This window comes from Panulirus ornatus, chromosome 3 (assembly GCF_036320965.1).
Source record: "Panulirus ornatus isolate Po-2019 chromosome 3, ASM3632096v1, whole genome shotgun sequence".
Classification (NCBI taxonomy): Eukaryota; Metazoa; Arthropoda; class Malacostraca; order Decapoda; family Palinuridae; genus Panulirus; species Panulirus ornatus.
Genome location: NC_092226.1, coordinates 46,317,355 through 46,330,205, shown reverse-complemented (window position 1 = coordinate 46,330,205; position 12,851 = coordinate 46,317,355).

Below are 12,851 nucleotides of genomic sequence, written 5' to 3'. Positions count from 1 at the left end.
CAGACGAAAGAAATGCCCCCCCCCATACACATGTATATACATACGTCCACACACGCAAATATACATACCTACACAGCTTTCCATGGTTTACCCCAGACGCTTCACATGCCTTGCTTCAATCCACTGAGAGCACGTCAACCCCGGTATACCACATCGCTCCAATTCACTCTATTCCTTGCCCTCCTTTCACCCTCCTGCATGTTCAGGCCCCGATCACACAAAATCTTTTTCACTCCATCTTTCCACCTCCAATTTGGTCTCCCTCTTCTCCTTGTTCCCTCCACCTCCGACACATATATCCTCTTGGTCAATCTTTCCTCACTCATCCTCTCCATGTGCCCAAACCATTTCAAAACACCCTCTTCTGCTCTCTCAACCACGCTCTTTTTATTTCCACACATCTCTCTTACCCTTACGTTACTCACTCGATCAAACCACCTCACACCACACATTGTCCTCAAACATCTCATTTCCAGCACATCCATCCTCCTGCGCACAACTCTATCCATAGCCCACGCCTCGCAACCATACAACATTGTTGGAGCCACTATTCCTTCAAACATACCCATTTTTGCTTTCCGAGATAATGTTCTCGACTTCCACACATTCTTCAAGGCCCCCAGGATTTTCGCCCCCTCCCCCACCCTATGATCCACTTCCGTTTCCATGGTTCCATCCGCTGACAGATCCACTCCCAGATATCTAAAACACTTCACTTCCTCCAGTTTTTCTCCATTCAAACTCACCTCCCAATTGACTTGACCCTCAACCCTACTGTACCTAATAACCTTGCTCTTATTCACATTTACTCTTAACTTTCTTCTTCCACACACTTTTCCAAACTCAGTCACCAGCTTCTGCAGTTTCTCACATGAATCAGCCACCAGCGCTGTATCATCAGCGAACAACAACTGACTCACTTCCCAAGCTCTCTCATCCCCAACAGACTTCATACTTGCCCCTCTTTCCAAAACTCTTGCATTTACCTCCCTAACAACCCCATCCATAAACAAATCAAACAACCATGGAGACATCACACACCCCTGCCGCAAACCTACATTCACTGAGAACCAATCACTCTCCTCTCTTCCTACACGTACACATGCCTTACATCCTCGATAAAAACTTTTCACTGCTTCTAACAACTTTCCTCCCACACCATATATTCTTAATACCTTCCACAGAGCATCTCTATCAACTCTATCATATGCCTTCTCCAGATCCATATATATATATATATATATATATATATATATATATATAGAAGGCGACTAAAAGGGGAGGGAGCGGGTGGCTGGAAATCCTCCCCTCTCGTTTTTTTTTTTTTTTTTTTTTTTTTTTTTTTCCAAAGGAAGGAACAGAGAGGGGGGCCAGGTGAGGATATTCCCTCTAAGGCCCAGTCCTCTGTTGATAACGCTACCTCGCTAATGCGGGAAATGGCGAATAGTACGAAAGAAAAAGATATATAGATAGATAGATAGATAGATAGATAGATAGATAGATAGATAGATATAGATATAGATATAGATTTATGAGTCAAAAAAGTTTGTAATATGAGATTTTTCTCTCACTCTCACTCTCATTCACTGTATCATATGACCCCTGCCTAACTGTGATGGAATAAATATTGTATCTTGAAACGAAGTTATGAGTGAGTGTGTGTGTGTGTGTGTGTGTGTGTGTGTGTGTGTGTGTGTGTGTGAGGGCTGCTACCCTGCTTGGCAAGCTATTGACAATGGAAAAGTTGTATATTACTGGCCTTACCTAACGTGGGACTTGAGGTAAGAATGCCAATAACTGACTCCTGACTTCAATATCCTTTCTCCACCTTCTTTTCTTTCTTTTGTATTCATCTTCTCTTCTCATCCTCCTTCGCTTCTTTTCTCCTTCTTCCATTGCATTTTCATTATTTTCTCTTCCAGTTCTTCTCTTAATCTTATTCTTCCTCTTCTCCTCCTGTTCCTGCTCTTCTGCTTCACCAGACCAGTGCAGCACATCTCTTGCAATACAAAAGGGGAAGAAAAGGCTTTTGATTATCTCCTCCCTACTTCCTCTCACCTCCACTCTCTCTTCCTTCCCTCACCTCCCCCCCCCAACCCACCCACCGTCTATTCCTCATCACCACCACCCATCCTCAACTACCTCCACACTCGTCACCACTACATCCATACTCCTCACTACTTCCTCCACATACCCCACTACTGCCTCCACACTCCTCACCATTACCTCCACGCTCCTTACCATCACCTCCACACTCCTCACCACTACCTTCATACTCCTCACCGTTACTACCTCCACACTTCTCACTACTACCTTCTACTCGTCACAAGTACCTTCACACTCTTCACCACTCCTCCAAACTCCTCAGCACACCTCATATGCTATCGTCACGTCTACCTCCTGACTACATTCTCATTCACCATTACCTCCAGTTTTCCAAAAAGAAAATAGAACTGGCCTGTTGAACTACCGTCCTGTTAGCCCTATTTTGGTCTTGCAAAACCTTTTAGAAACTATCATTGAAAATTAATTCGTTAAATCCCAGAAGGTAGTCAACTGCTAATCGATCATGAACATGGATTTCGAAGATAAAAGATCATGATTATCAATTATTACAGAATTTATTGTTTATTGTATCATGGACTCTAGAATACCCTCTGTTGTTATGTAATCAGACTTTCGAAAAGCTTTTGACAAGGTACCAAACAGGAGAAAAAAACTCAGGCTGAGGAAACAGGATCTGCGCGTGGATAAACGGACTAGCCAACAAGCAGGACACAAGGAGTAGTATTACATGAGGAAGCGTCTGACTGGTTTCACGCGACAAGTGGGGTGCTACAAGGCTTTGTGTTAGGGATCCATGCTTTTCGCCATCTTCTATCAACAACCAGGAGACAGGGCTCACCAGTAGGATTTGAAATTCACCTGTGGTACGAAATTAGAAAACATAACCCAGTAAAGGAAGACAAGGATTAAAACTGATTTAGATAAACTGGTGATTTAGATGTTCAGAGACACGACAGGTGGATTGCATTACAGATAAATGTTAATAATTATGTTTGGTCTTATTATAAATATTTAAAAGATGCTCGGTAAGCCATTATAATTAGAAGCTAGATATTAATGGTAATAGCGTAAGATGCGAAAAACTACAGTATACCCAGTTGCAAACTATAATGTCAACAATATGCTTGGCTTCATAGCTGGAAATATAAGTAATAAAACGAAGAATACAATGTTCACTCTCTATAAAACCCTAGTAAGAACTCATTTGGGATATTATATCCGTCCCCATACTTGACCAGAGACGCACAGAGAACCTAGAACGAATTCAAAGAGCAACTGAAGTAATTTCGTCCTTAGAAATTATGAAAAAGATTCAATGATCTAAAGTTATTTTCTCTAAAAACCGCAAATTCCAAGAATTCTAAGTGAAGTTTTGAAAATATAATATGATTCTGAAAACATGACATTATTTCCACATTGGTTATAGACGTAATGACCACACATAACATTATGGGTAAAAGTTTCTTCAGCTTTAGAGTTGTAGAATATTGGAATTAACGACCATCACTTGTAAATACAAAGCCAATCAATGCCGTCAAACTAAGGCTGGATGAGTCTATCAGTGATGTCTGGGATCAGGAAAAAGTCCTGCTTCAAGAAATATTAATGCAACTTCTACTTTCTCAGTGAGGGTGTAATTGTTTACAATAGCCAACTCTTCCTATTCCCTCTTTTCTATTAGACTTTCTTGGCAATATACTCTCTCCGTACTACATGGTGCTTCTTCTTAGCTTTTTCTCCTAACGGCAGTTGAGCCGGAGGGAGAGGTGGATCGGAAGATGCATTTTGCTTTACTATATTGTTTGTTTTGTAGTTTGAATTACGACTAGATAACCTCATCACGGACCATCAGGTCTCCTGTTATCTGTTCTCCTCCCACGTAGCTCCATTCCCTTCCCTTCTTCCGACCACTCTCTTTCCAATTCTCCAAATTCATCCCTTCCCACACCTCCCACACCCCTTCCCTTACCCTTTCTTGTCCTTACCTCCTCCTTCACCCCATATTCCCGAATCCTCCACGACCAATCACCCACCTTTGATTTCCACTTACCAACCCACTACCCAGCTTCTACTGACCCTTCCCAACCCGCCTTCCTGCCTAATCCTTAATCCACAACCGAACCATCCCTCCTCACCCCCTTCCTTTTTTTCTTATCAGCTCCCTTTCTCTCCCCTTCCCAAGCCTCCATGTCCCTCAGCCTCCCCTCTCCTTTCCTTCATTCTCTTTCCCCTTTCCTCCTAAAACCTCTCATCCCTCCTTCTCCTTCCCCCTCCCCTTCCAGTCTCATCCTTACCCTTCCTTCCTCTACTTCCCTTACCCCAAAATCTCCAATTCTCCCATCCCTCCTCCTCATATTCTTCCTTCTCTCCTGAACCACTACTCTTCTCCCATCCTCTTCACTCCTTCTGTCCTCTCCACTCCCTTTACCTCCTTTCATCCTCTCCCATCCCTCCCTCGTCTTCCCTCCTCTCGTACCTTTACTGTCCCTCCTATCCTCTCCTCCCTTCCCTTTCCCTGGCAGTAAATTGATTACCGTTGGCCCGAGGTATGAAGGTATCAGATGGCTCCCATCGACATTAAACTACCGAGAGACAACGTGGTCTCCGTCTTGCTCGGCCAGACGCGAGCGTTCCTTCAGGATGACTTAATTATAACCTGCGAGAATGAAGATAAAAGGAAAAGACGAAACCTAATCCCTCAGTCTCACAATAGCATCAGCAACAACAACTATCATGTTCCAGATTTTATTACAAACACGATGACAGCGACCTCGACTGTTGCAACAACATAATCACAGCCTCGGTGCTGTGATAGGGTCAGTATTTCTTTTTAATGGGTGGTAAGGATGAGGGAAAGGAAGAGGTTCGTCAGGAGATGATACAGCCGAGAAACAGAAGATCGTCATAAAGTATACAGACATATGGTATAAGTTTTACTGAGGTGTGTGGGTGGTTTGCTGGATACGTATTTGCGGTGTTTTATTCATGTCCCTCTGGAAGATTCAGTGTGTGCGCATGTGTGTGTGTGTGTGTGTGTGTGTGTGTGTGTGTGTGTGTGTGTGTGTGTGTGTGTGTGTGTGTGTGTGTGTGTGTGTTTATGCAGCGATGCTTGTTTGGGAGGAAACTAGATAAGCTAAGTTTACTGTTTTCGCTGTGTGTATCGATGGATGACTGGAGTCTCCCTCAGGGCTTTGAGGCTCCATGGAAAGCAAGTGTGTTGCGTAGTAGTACTGCTATCGTGGTCTTGAATATATGCAGAATAAGAAGGCGGTCTTGTCTGTATGTAGACACGCCAAGAAAATTGCCAGACGCATGACAACTAACCCCCATACACATATGCATTGATTCATCTATTTCTTTGGCAGAATGGAAGTCGCAGGCTGTTAAAGTGATATGTTTTATCGGGAGATGTGTTGAGCGGGTAGATTGTGTGGCAACATGGGAGGTATGAAGAGGAAAAATGGTGGGGATGAGTGATTACACCACTGAACAATACCATTCCGCCGTTCTCCCGCTGGAGTGAGCAGATGAGAGCCCGTAAAGCAAAACCCCGCTAGAGTTATCTGGAGCTATCTGTTATCTTCTAGTTTCTGCAACATATTTACGCAGCTTTTCTCAAACATTTATCGACTGGTCTTTGATATTTTCCGGTATTTTCTGTGCAGGGGTGTCTTTCATCTATGAAAAATCGTAGAGCCGTAGTCTGTACTCTGTACCTTCAACATCATTGCTTTACCAGGTATAATTTTTTTTTACCCTGCAGCAGGTGACGGAACTTGTATAGGCCATTCAGGACTAGTTGACCATCTGCAGTTCTTTGGTTAACATATTCTCCAATGAACCCCGTGATGGTAGCGTATGGCCCACGATTCTCCAGCTTTTCTGTCACATTATCCATCACCTTCTGTGGCTTTGTCGCCTGGTTTTAATTTCCTCAGTAACACAATGGTGATTTTTTAATGATTTTCTTTTTTTTTTTTTTTGCATTCCACTCTCTTCGTAGGTGTTGAGACTAGTTTGTGGAGTGCGTTGTTAGAGACTGCTTACAGGATAGCCATGTTCATGTCCCCTGCTGGAAGGGAATGTCTACTGTGTAAGTTATGAATAGTGTTAGTGACAGGACGCTGCCTCAGGGGAACCCTCTTAGTAAATGAGATTTTGGTAACGTTACAGAGTTGATGGTGATTCCTGCAGTACGTTGGTTAAGGAAGCTACATAAAATCTCTACGTAATTCCTGGATCGTAAAAGCTTATATTATGGTCCGGTCGTCCACATTTTGTTTACATCTCTGGATTTCTCTGCAGTATATTCTTCATTCGTTTATAATGGAAGCTTCTGGACAAATCGTGAATGCAGGTGTGGTACTTCTACCCTTCCGGAAGCCATTATTGATCCTGGTGATAACGACTGTTGTTTCCAAGGTTTCATCATGATCTGAAGTTAATTAATCTTTCAGCTATTTTTGCTGGCGCTTCTAAGAGGAAAATGGATTGGAAATTCTTTGGATCAGTCTCTGGCGTTCCTAGCTGAAATATCAATCTCACTCTGGCTTCTTTGTATATCAGGGGAGGGTACTCTGTGATGAGCACAGGGTTGTAGATGTGGAGAAGGTAGTTAAGGCCTTTGTGCGGTAACGTAATTCTTTCTTGTCCATTTTTCACTTTCCTAGAGTGTACGTAGTTCTGACATGTCAGGTCTCAGTGAGCGGCAGGTGTCGAGGGACAGCCGTGCTGAGTCTATGGTTCTCTCCCCACTGTGAGTCAGCCAAATAAAACGTTCTTTTTTGCAAGCATAACTTTAACTTCTATTTTCTTTAAGTAGAAATTTTCATATTTTCATGAATTTTGACGCCTTACCTCACGCCTCATGAATTCTGTTCTTGTTCATTGTTATATATATCTAAATATATATATATATATATATATATATATATATATATATATATATATATATATATTTTTATAATTTGTCGCTGTCTCCCGCGTTTGCGAGGTAGCGCAAGGAAACAGACGAAAGAAATGGCCCAACCCCCCCCCCCCATACACATGTATATACATACGTCCACACACGCAAATATACATACCTACACAGCTTTCCATGGTTTACCCCAGACGCTTCACATGCCTTGATTCAATCCACTGACAGCACGTCAACCCCGGTATACCACATCGCTCCAATTCACTCTATTCCTTGCCCTCCTTTCACCCTCCTGCATGTTCAGGCCCCGATCACACAAAATCTTTTTCACTCCATCTTTCCACCTCCAATTTGGTCTCCCTCTTCTCCTTGCTCCCTCCACCTCCGACACATATATCCTCTTGGTCAATCTTTCCTCACTCATCCTCTCCATGTGCCCAAACCACTTCAAAACACCCTCCTCTGCTCTCTCAACTACGCTCTTTTTATTTCCACCCATCTCTCTTACCCTTACGTTACTTACTCGATCAAACCACCTCACACCACACATTGTCCTCAAACATCTCATTTCCAGCACATCCATCCTCCTGCGCACAACTCTATCCATAGCCCACGCCTCGCAACCATACAACATTGTTGGAACCACTATTCCTTCAAACATACCCATTTTTACTTTCCGAGATAATGTTCTCGACTTCCACACATTCTTCAAGGCCCCCAGAATTTTCGCCCCCTCCCCCACCCTATGATCCACTTCCGCTTCCATGGTTCCATCCGCTGCCAGATCCACTCCAAGATATCTAAAACACTTCACTTCCTCCAGTTTTTCACCATTCAAACTCACCTCCCAATTGACTTGACCCTCAACCCTACTGTACCTAATAACCTTGCTCTTATTCACATTTACTCTTAGCTTTCTTCTTCCACACACTTTATCAAACTCAGTCACCAGCTTCTGCTGTTTCTCACATGAATCAGCCACCAGCGCTGTATCATCAGCGAACAACAACTGACTCACTTCCCAAGCTCTCTCATCCCCAACAGACTTCATACTTGCACCTCTTTCCAAAACTCTTGCATTTACCTCCCTAACAACCCCATCCATAAACAAATTAAACAACCATGGAGACATCACACACCCCTGCCGCAAACCTACATTCACTGAGAACCAATCACTTTCCTCTCTTCCTACACGTACACATGCCTTACATCCTCGATAAAAACTTTTCACTGCTTCTAACAACTTTCCTCCCACACCATATATTCTTAATACCTTCCACAGAGCATCTCTATCAACTCTATCATATGCCTTCTCCAGATCCATAAATGCTACATACATATCCATTTGCTTTTCTAAGTATTTCTCACATACATTCTTCAAAGCAAACACCTGATCCACACATCCTCTACCACTTCTGAAACCACACTGCTCTTCCCTAATCTGATGCTCTGTACATGCCTTCACCCTCTCAATCAATACCCTCCCATATAATTTACCAGAGAGCGTTATTGGATTACGTGTTAATTGACAGGCGTGCGAAAGAGAGACTTTTGGATGTTAATGTGCTGAGAGGTGCAACTGGAGGGATATCTGATCATTATCTTGTGGAGGCTAAGGTGAAGATTTGTATGGGTTTTCAGAAAAGAAGGGTGAATGTTGGGGTGAAGAGGGTGGTGAGAGTAAGTGAGCTTGAGAAGGAGACCTGTGTGAGGAAGTACCAGGAGAGACTGAGTACAGAATGGAAAAAGGTGAGAACAATGGAAGCAAGGGGAGTGGGGGAGGAATGGGATGTATTTAGGGAATCAGTGATGGATTGCGCAAAAGATGCTTGTGGCATGAGAAGAGTGGGAGGTGGGTTGATTAGAAAGGGTAGTGAGTAGTGGGATGAAGAAGTAAGAGTATTAGTGAAAGAGAAGAGAGAGGCATTTGGACGATTTTTGCAGGGAAAAAATGCAATTGAGTGGGAGATGTATAAAAGAAAGAGACAGGAGGTCAAGAGAAAGGTGCAAGAGGTGAAAAAAAGGGCAAATGAGAGTTGGGGTGAGAGAGTATCATTAAATTTTAGGGAGAATAAGAAGATGTTCTGGAAGGAGGTAAATAAAGTGCGTAAGACAAGGGAGCAAATGGGAACTTCAGTGAAGGGCGCAAATGGGGAGGTGATAACAAGTAGTGGTGATGTGAGAAGGAGATGGAGTGAGTATTTTGAAGGTTTGTTGAATGTGTTTGATGATAGAGTGGCAGATATAGGGTGTTTTGGTCGAGGTGGTGTGCAAAGTGAGAGGGTTAGGGAAAATGATTTGGTAGTGGCAGTGGTAGTGGCAGTGGAATTTATTAAAAAAGTGGGTGACTGTATTGTTGACTGGTTGGTAAGGTTATTTAATGTATGTATGACTCATGGTGAGGTGCCTGAGGATTGGCGGAATGTGTGCATAGTGCCATTGTACAAAGGCAAAGGGGATAAGAGTGAGTGCTCAAATTACAGAGGTATAAGTTTGTTGAGTGTATATATATATATATATATATATATATATATATATATATATATATATATATATATATATATATATATATATATATATATATATATATATATATATATGAGATGTTGCCTCGGGGGTTTCCCATTAGTCGTCTGACTCCTTCCCAGAATATTTTAGGGTCGTTGCATTACCCGAGCGTCGATCTTGTTATCCCAGTGTTTGTTCTGTTCTGCTTTTGCCTTCTCCATTAATGTGTGTTGAGGGTCTTTACCTTGTTATTATAAGGCACATATCCATCTGTGAGTGTGGATGTAAGCTGCCGCAGTACACTAGTTAAGCCGAGTTTGATTTTCTAGGTCGGTCGATGGGTCTGATGTTCCGCATCTGTGGGTAGGGCTCGCTGGTGACTTACCCCACCTCTAGTTGCCTCCTCCCTCACTTACAGAGGGAAATAAAGAGCAACCGACCGCTGGGTCCTTCCAAGACTAGTAGGGATGGGAGAGATCAGAAACATAGAAGGGATTGACGTGGATGAGAAAAGATATAGATGACCTTAAGGAGAAACACCAGGAGACTTTATATGTAAGTGTGGAGGCGCAGTCGTGAACTAAAGCAAAGTATTTGTCAAATATGATTTTAAACGTGTTTGTTGTGTTGATTTCAACCATTTCAAATTATACGTTATTCTCTTATGTTACAAATGTTAATGATGAAAAAGTAAATTAAATGTTTGCTCACGAATGCATTTCAATTTTTGTGAGTGAAATTGGTCAAATCACACGTTAAAAACCTGTTTGAAATGAGATTATCGAAGCCTTTGATCATCTTCAAAACCTGCATCATATCACCTCTTAACCTCCTCCTCTCAGAGTTGAATCCCCTCAGCTCGCTGTCAGAGATCTGTCTTTCATTCCGGGAGTCATCTCGTTATAGCTCGCCTTTGTACTTCTTTTATTCTATCTACGTCCTTTTGTCAAGAAATGTGACCGGAACTGAACACAGTATTGAGGTGAGGAGACACGAGTGAGTTAGTAAGAGTAAGAATGAGTTTCTTACACCTGATTTCGAAAGCCATATCTATGAGGTCTAGGTTTTTGTTCGCCTTTTCTGCTGCTTCCGTGCACTGCTTACTGGACTGAAGGTCATCAGAGATTATTATATCGTGTTACTTCATTTGCCTCCTGCAGCTCAACAAGATTAATACAGTTGCTCGTCTCCTCATTTTTATTCCCAATGCGTAAAACTTTGCATCTACCGATTTTAATATTCATTTTCCCCCAGTAATCCTAGTCCACCAGTCTGCCTGTTTCAGTCTCCAACTGTAGACGTTCACTTTTGCTTGAGTCTTTATCTCCCAGCTTCAGATGACCTGCAAATTTTGGTACTTTTCAACGCAGTCCATTATTAGTGTCATTATTAGTGTCATTATCATTGTCATTAACTACTCTTGCATGGTGCTTCTCAGTTAACGGAAAAGCCTTCGTTTCACTGCCTCACCCTTTTGGTTTGGTTCAAGAAAATGAATACCTGCCATGCATCAGTACGTACGTTCCTTCTACTACTTTGAAAGTTTTACTGAAGCTTAGCCAAGCTACGTCCATATCGCTTCATCGTGTCCTTAAGATCTGCAAGTTTGAATCACGATTGTTGTGTTGACCAGCATTACGGAAAGTACAGAAAGTTACATCAAGAACGATTTGTCAGAGTTCACCTGCGCCATATCATTGTTGATAAAATCATCATTAGTGACTATGTCTAATATATTCATGCCATGAGTAGATTTCTCAGTGAAATGTATTTGGGTACTATCAAGCAAGATAAGGTAGAGTCCACATTGCAGCTACTACAAAAGGGATTCCCACCTCTTGGATTGCGGTATGTCAAAATCTCAACTTATAATCGAATCGTGTTCGGTCGAGATCTTTGTTAACACGACATAAAGTCTTACATCTACTTATGGCGTCTGTATATGGGGAATGGCTGAAAACTAAACCTAATTGTCTTATGAAGCTTATCTTTAATTTCTACAGAAATGTTGATAGTATAACCATTTACAACATTTTTCCGTAATGAATTTACTAAGACCAAGACACATCGTGTACGTTGTTTCTTATATCACTGTAGCGTACCCTGGGCGAGGAAATCTTTATTACTGATACCTTACCAAGATTCTGGGGTAAAAGTCATAACTTCCGTTTAATGCAACTATCTTTCTTTGTTTACTTCTAACGTTACATTTATATATTTCATTACGTTTCATTACATGACAGAAGTGTCACCTCCCTCCGCACTTCATCCTTCACTTCCAGACATCTCCATCTTTACCCCTTCGTATTCTTCCCATCTCTTTCCATTCAATTTTTTTCCTTTCTTTCACAGTTGCTACCAGCCTTTCTTCGTAGTCACACCTCTCTCTCTTCCTCTCGCTCACTCTTTTCTTACCTTGTCTTTTATAACACACATCTTTACCCCTTCTTATTCTCCCCATCTCTTTCCGTTTTACTTATATCCTTCTTTCACAGTTGCTGCCTCTCTCTCTCTCTCTCTCTCTCTCTCTCTCTCTCTCTCTCTCTCTCTCTCTCTCTCTCTCTCTCTCTCTCTCTCTCTCTCTCTCTCTCTCTCTCTCTCTCTCTCTCTCTCTGTAGTCACACTTCTCTCCCTTCCACTCACTCACTCTTTTCTTGCCTTATCTGTTATAACCATCAGATCTTGCCCTCGTACTTCCCTACTCTTTCACTACATCCCTTCCCCACTTGTGTACATCAAAACTGCAACGCGTCCACTATCCCTTGCTCCTCTCCATCCTCTCCTTCACTTGTCCCTTTCACATGACAAAACTCACCTCCTGTCCCCTGCTCCCCCACTCCACAAAGAACCACAGTTCCCCTCCTCTTGCCTCCACACAGCATGGGGATGCATGTGTGTGTGTGTGTGTGAGTGTGTGTGTGTGTGTGTCCCGCTCTACTTATCACTGTATGCTCCTACCCCCTAGATATGTGCCCTTCTCCCATACCCTCACTGAGATGCCTAGTGTATGTATATCTAAAAATAAATATTTCCAAAATATAACTGAAGGGACATACTGAAGCTGAACGCAGACGAAGAGAGTAAGAAAGACAGGGTGTCGGGACGGAACATCATCGGAAAAAATATGTAGTCACACAATGACGTACATAAAATCAGAAAAGACATTAAACAACAGATAGATCAAAGACATGTTACGAATCCATCATCTCGGGTATGTGAGCTGCAGCGTTGCGTAAGTCATCCCAATTCATAACCCACGTGAGACAAGCCTTATCACTCTAACTGCCCCTTCTGACGACCCAGTTAGATAAGGTAATCAGTCAACAAGTCCTGGCCATAGCTCGTGATGGTTCGTGTA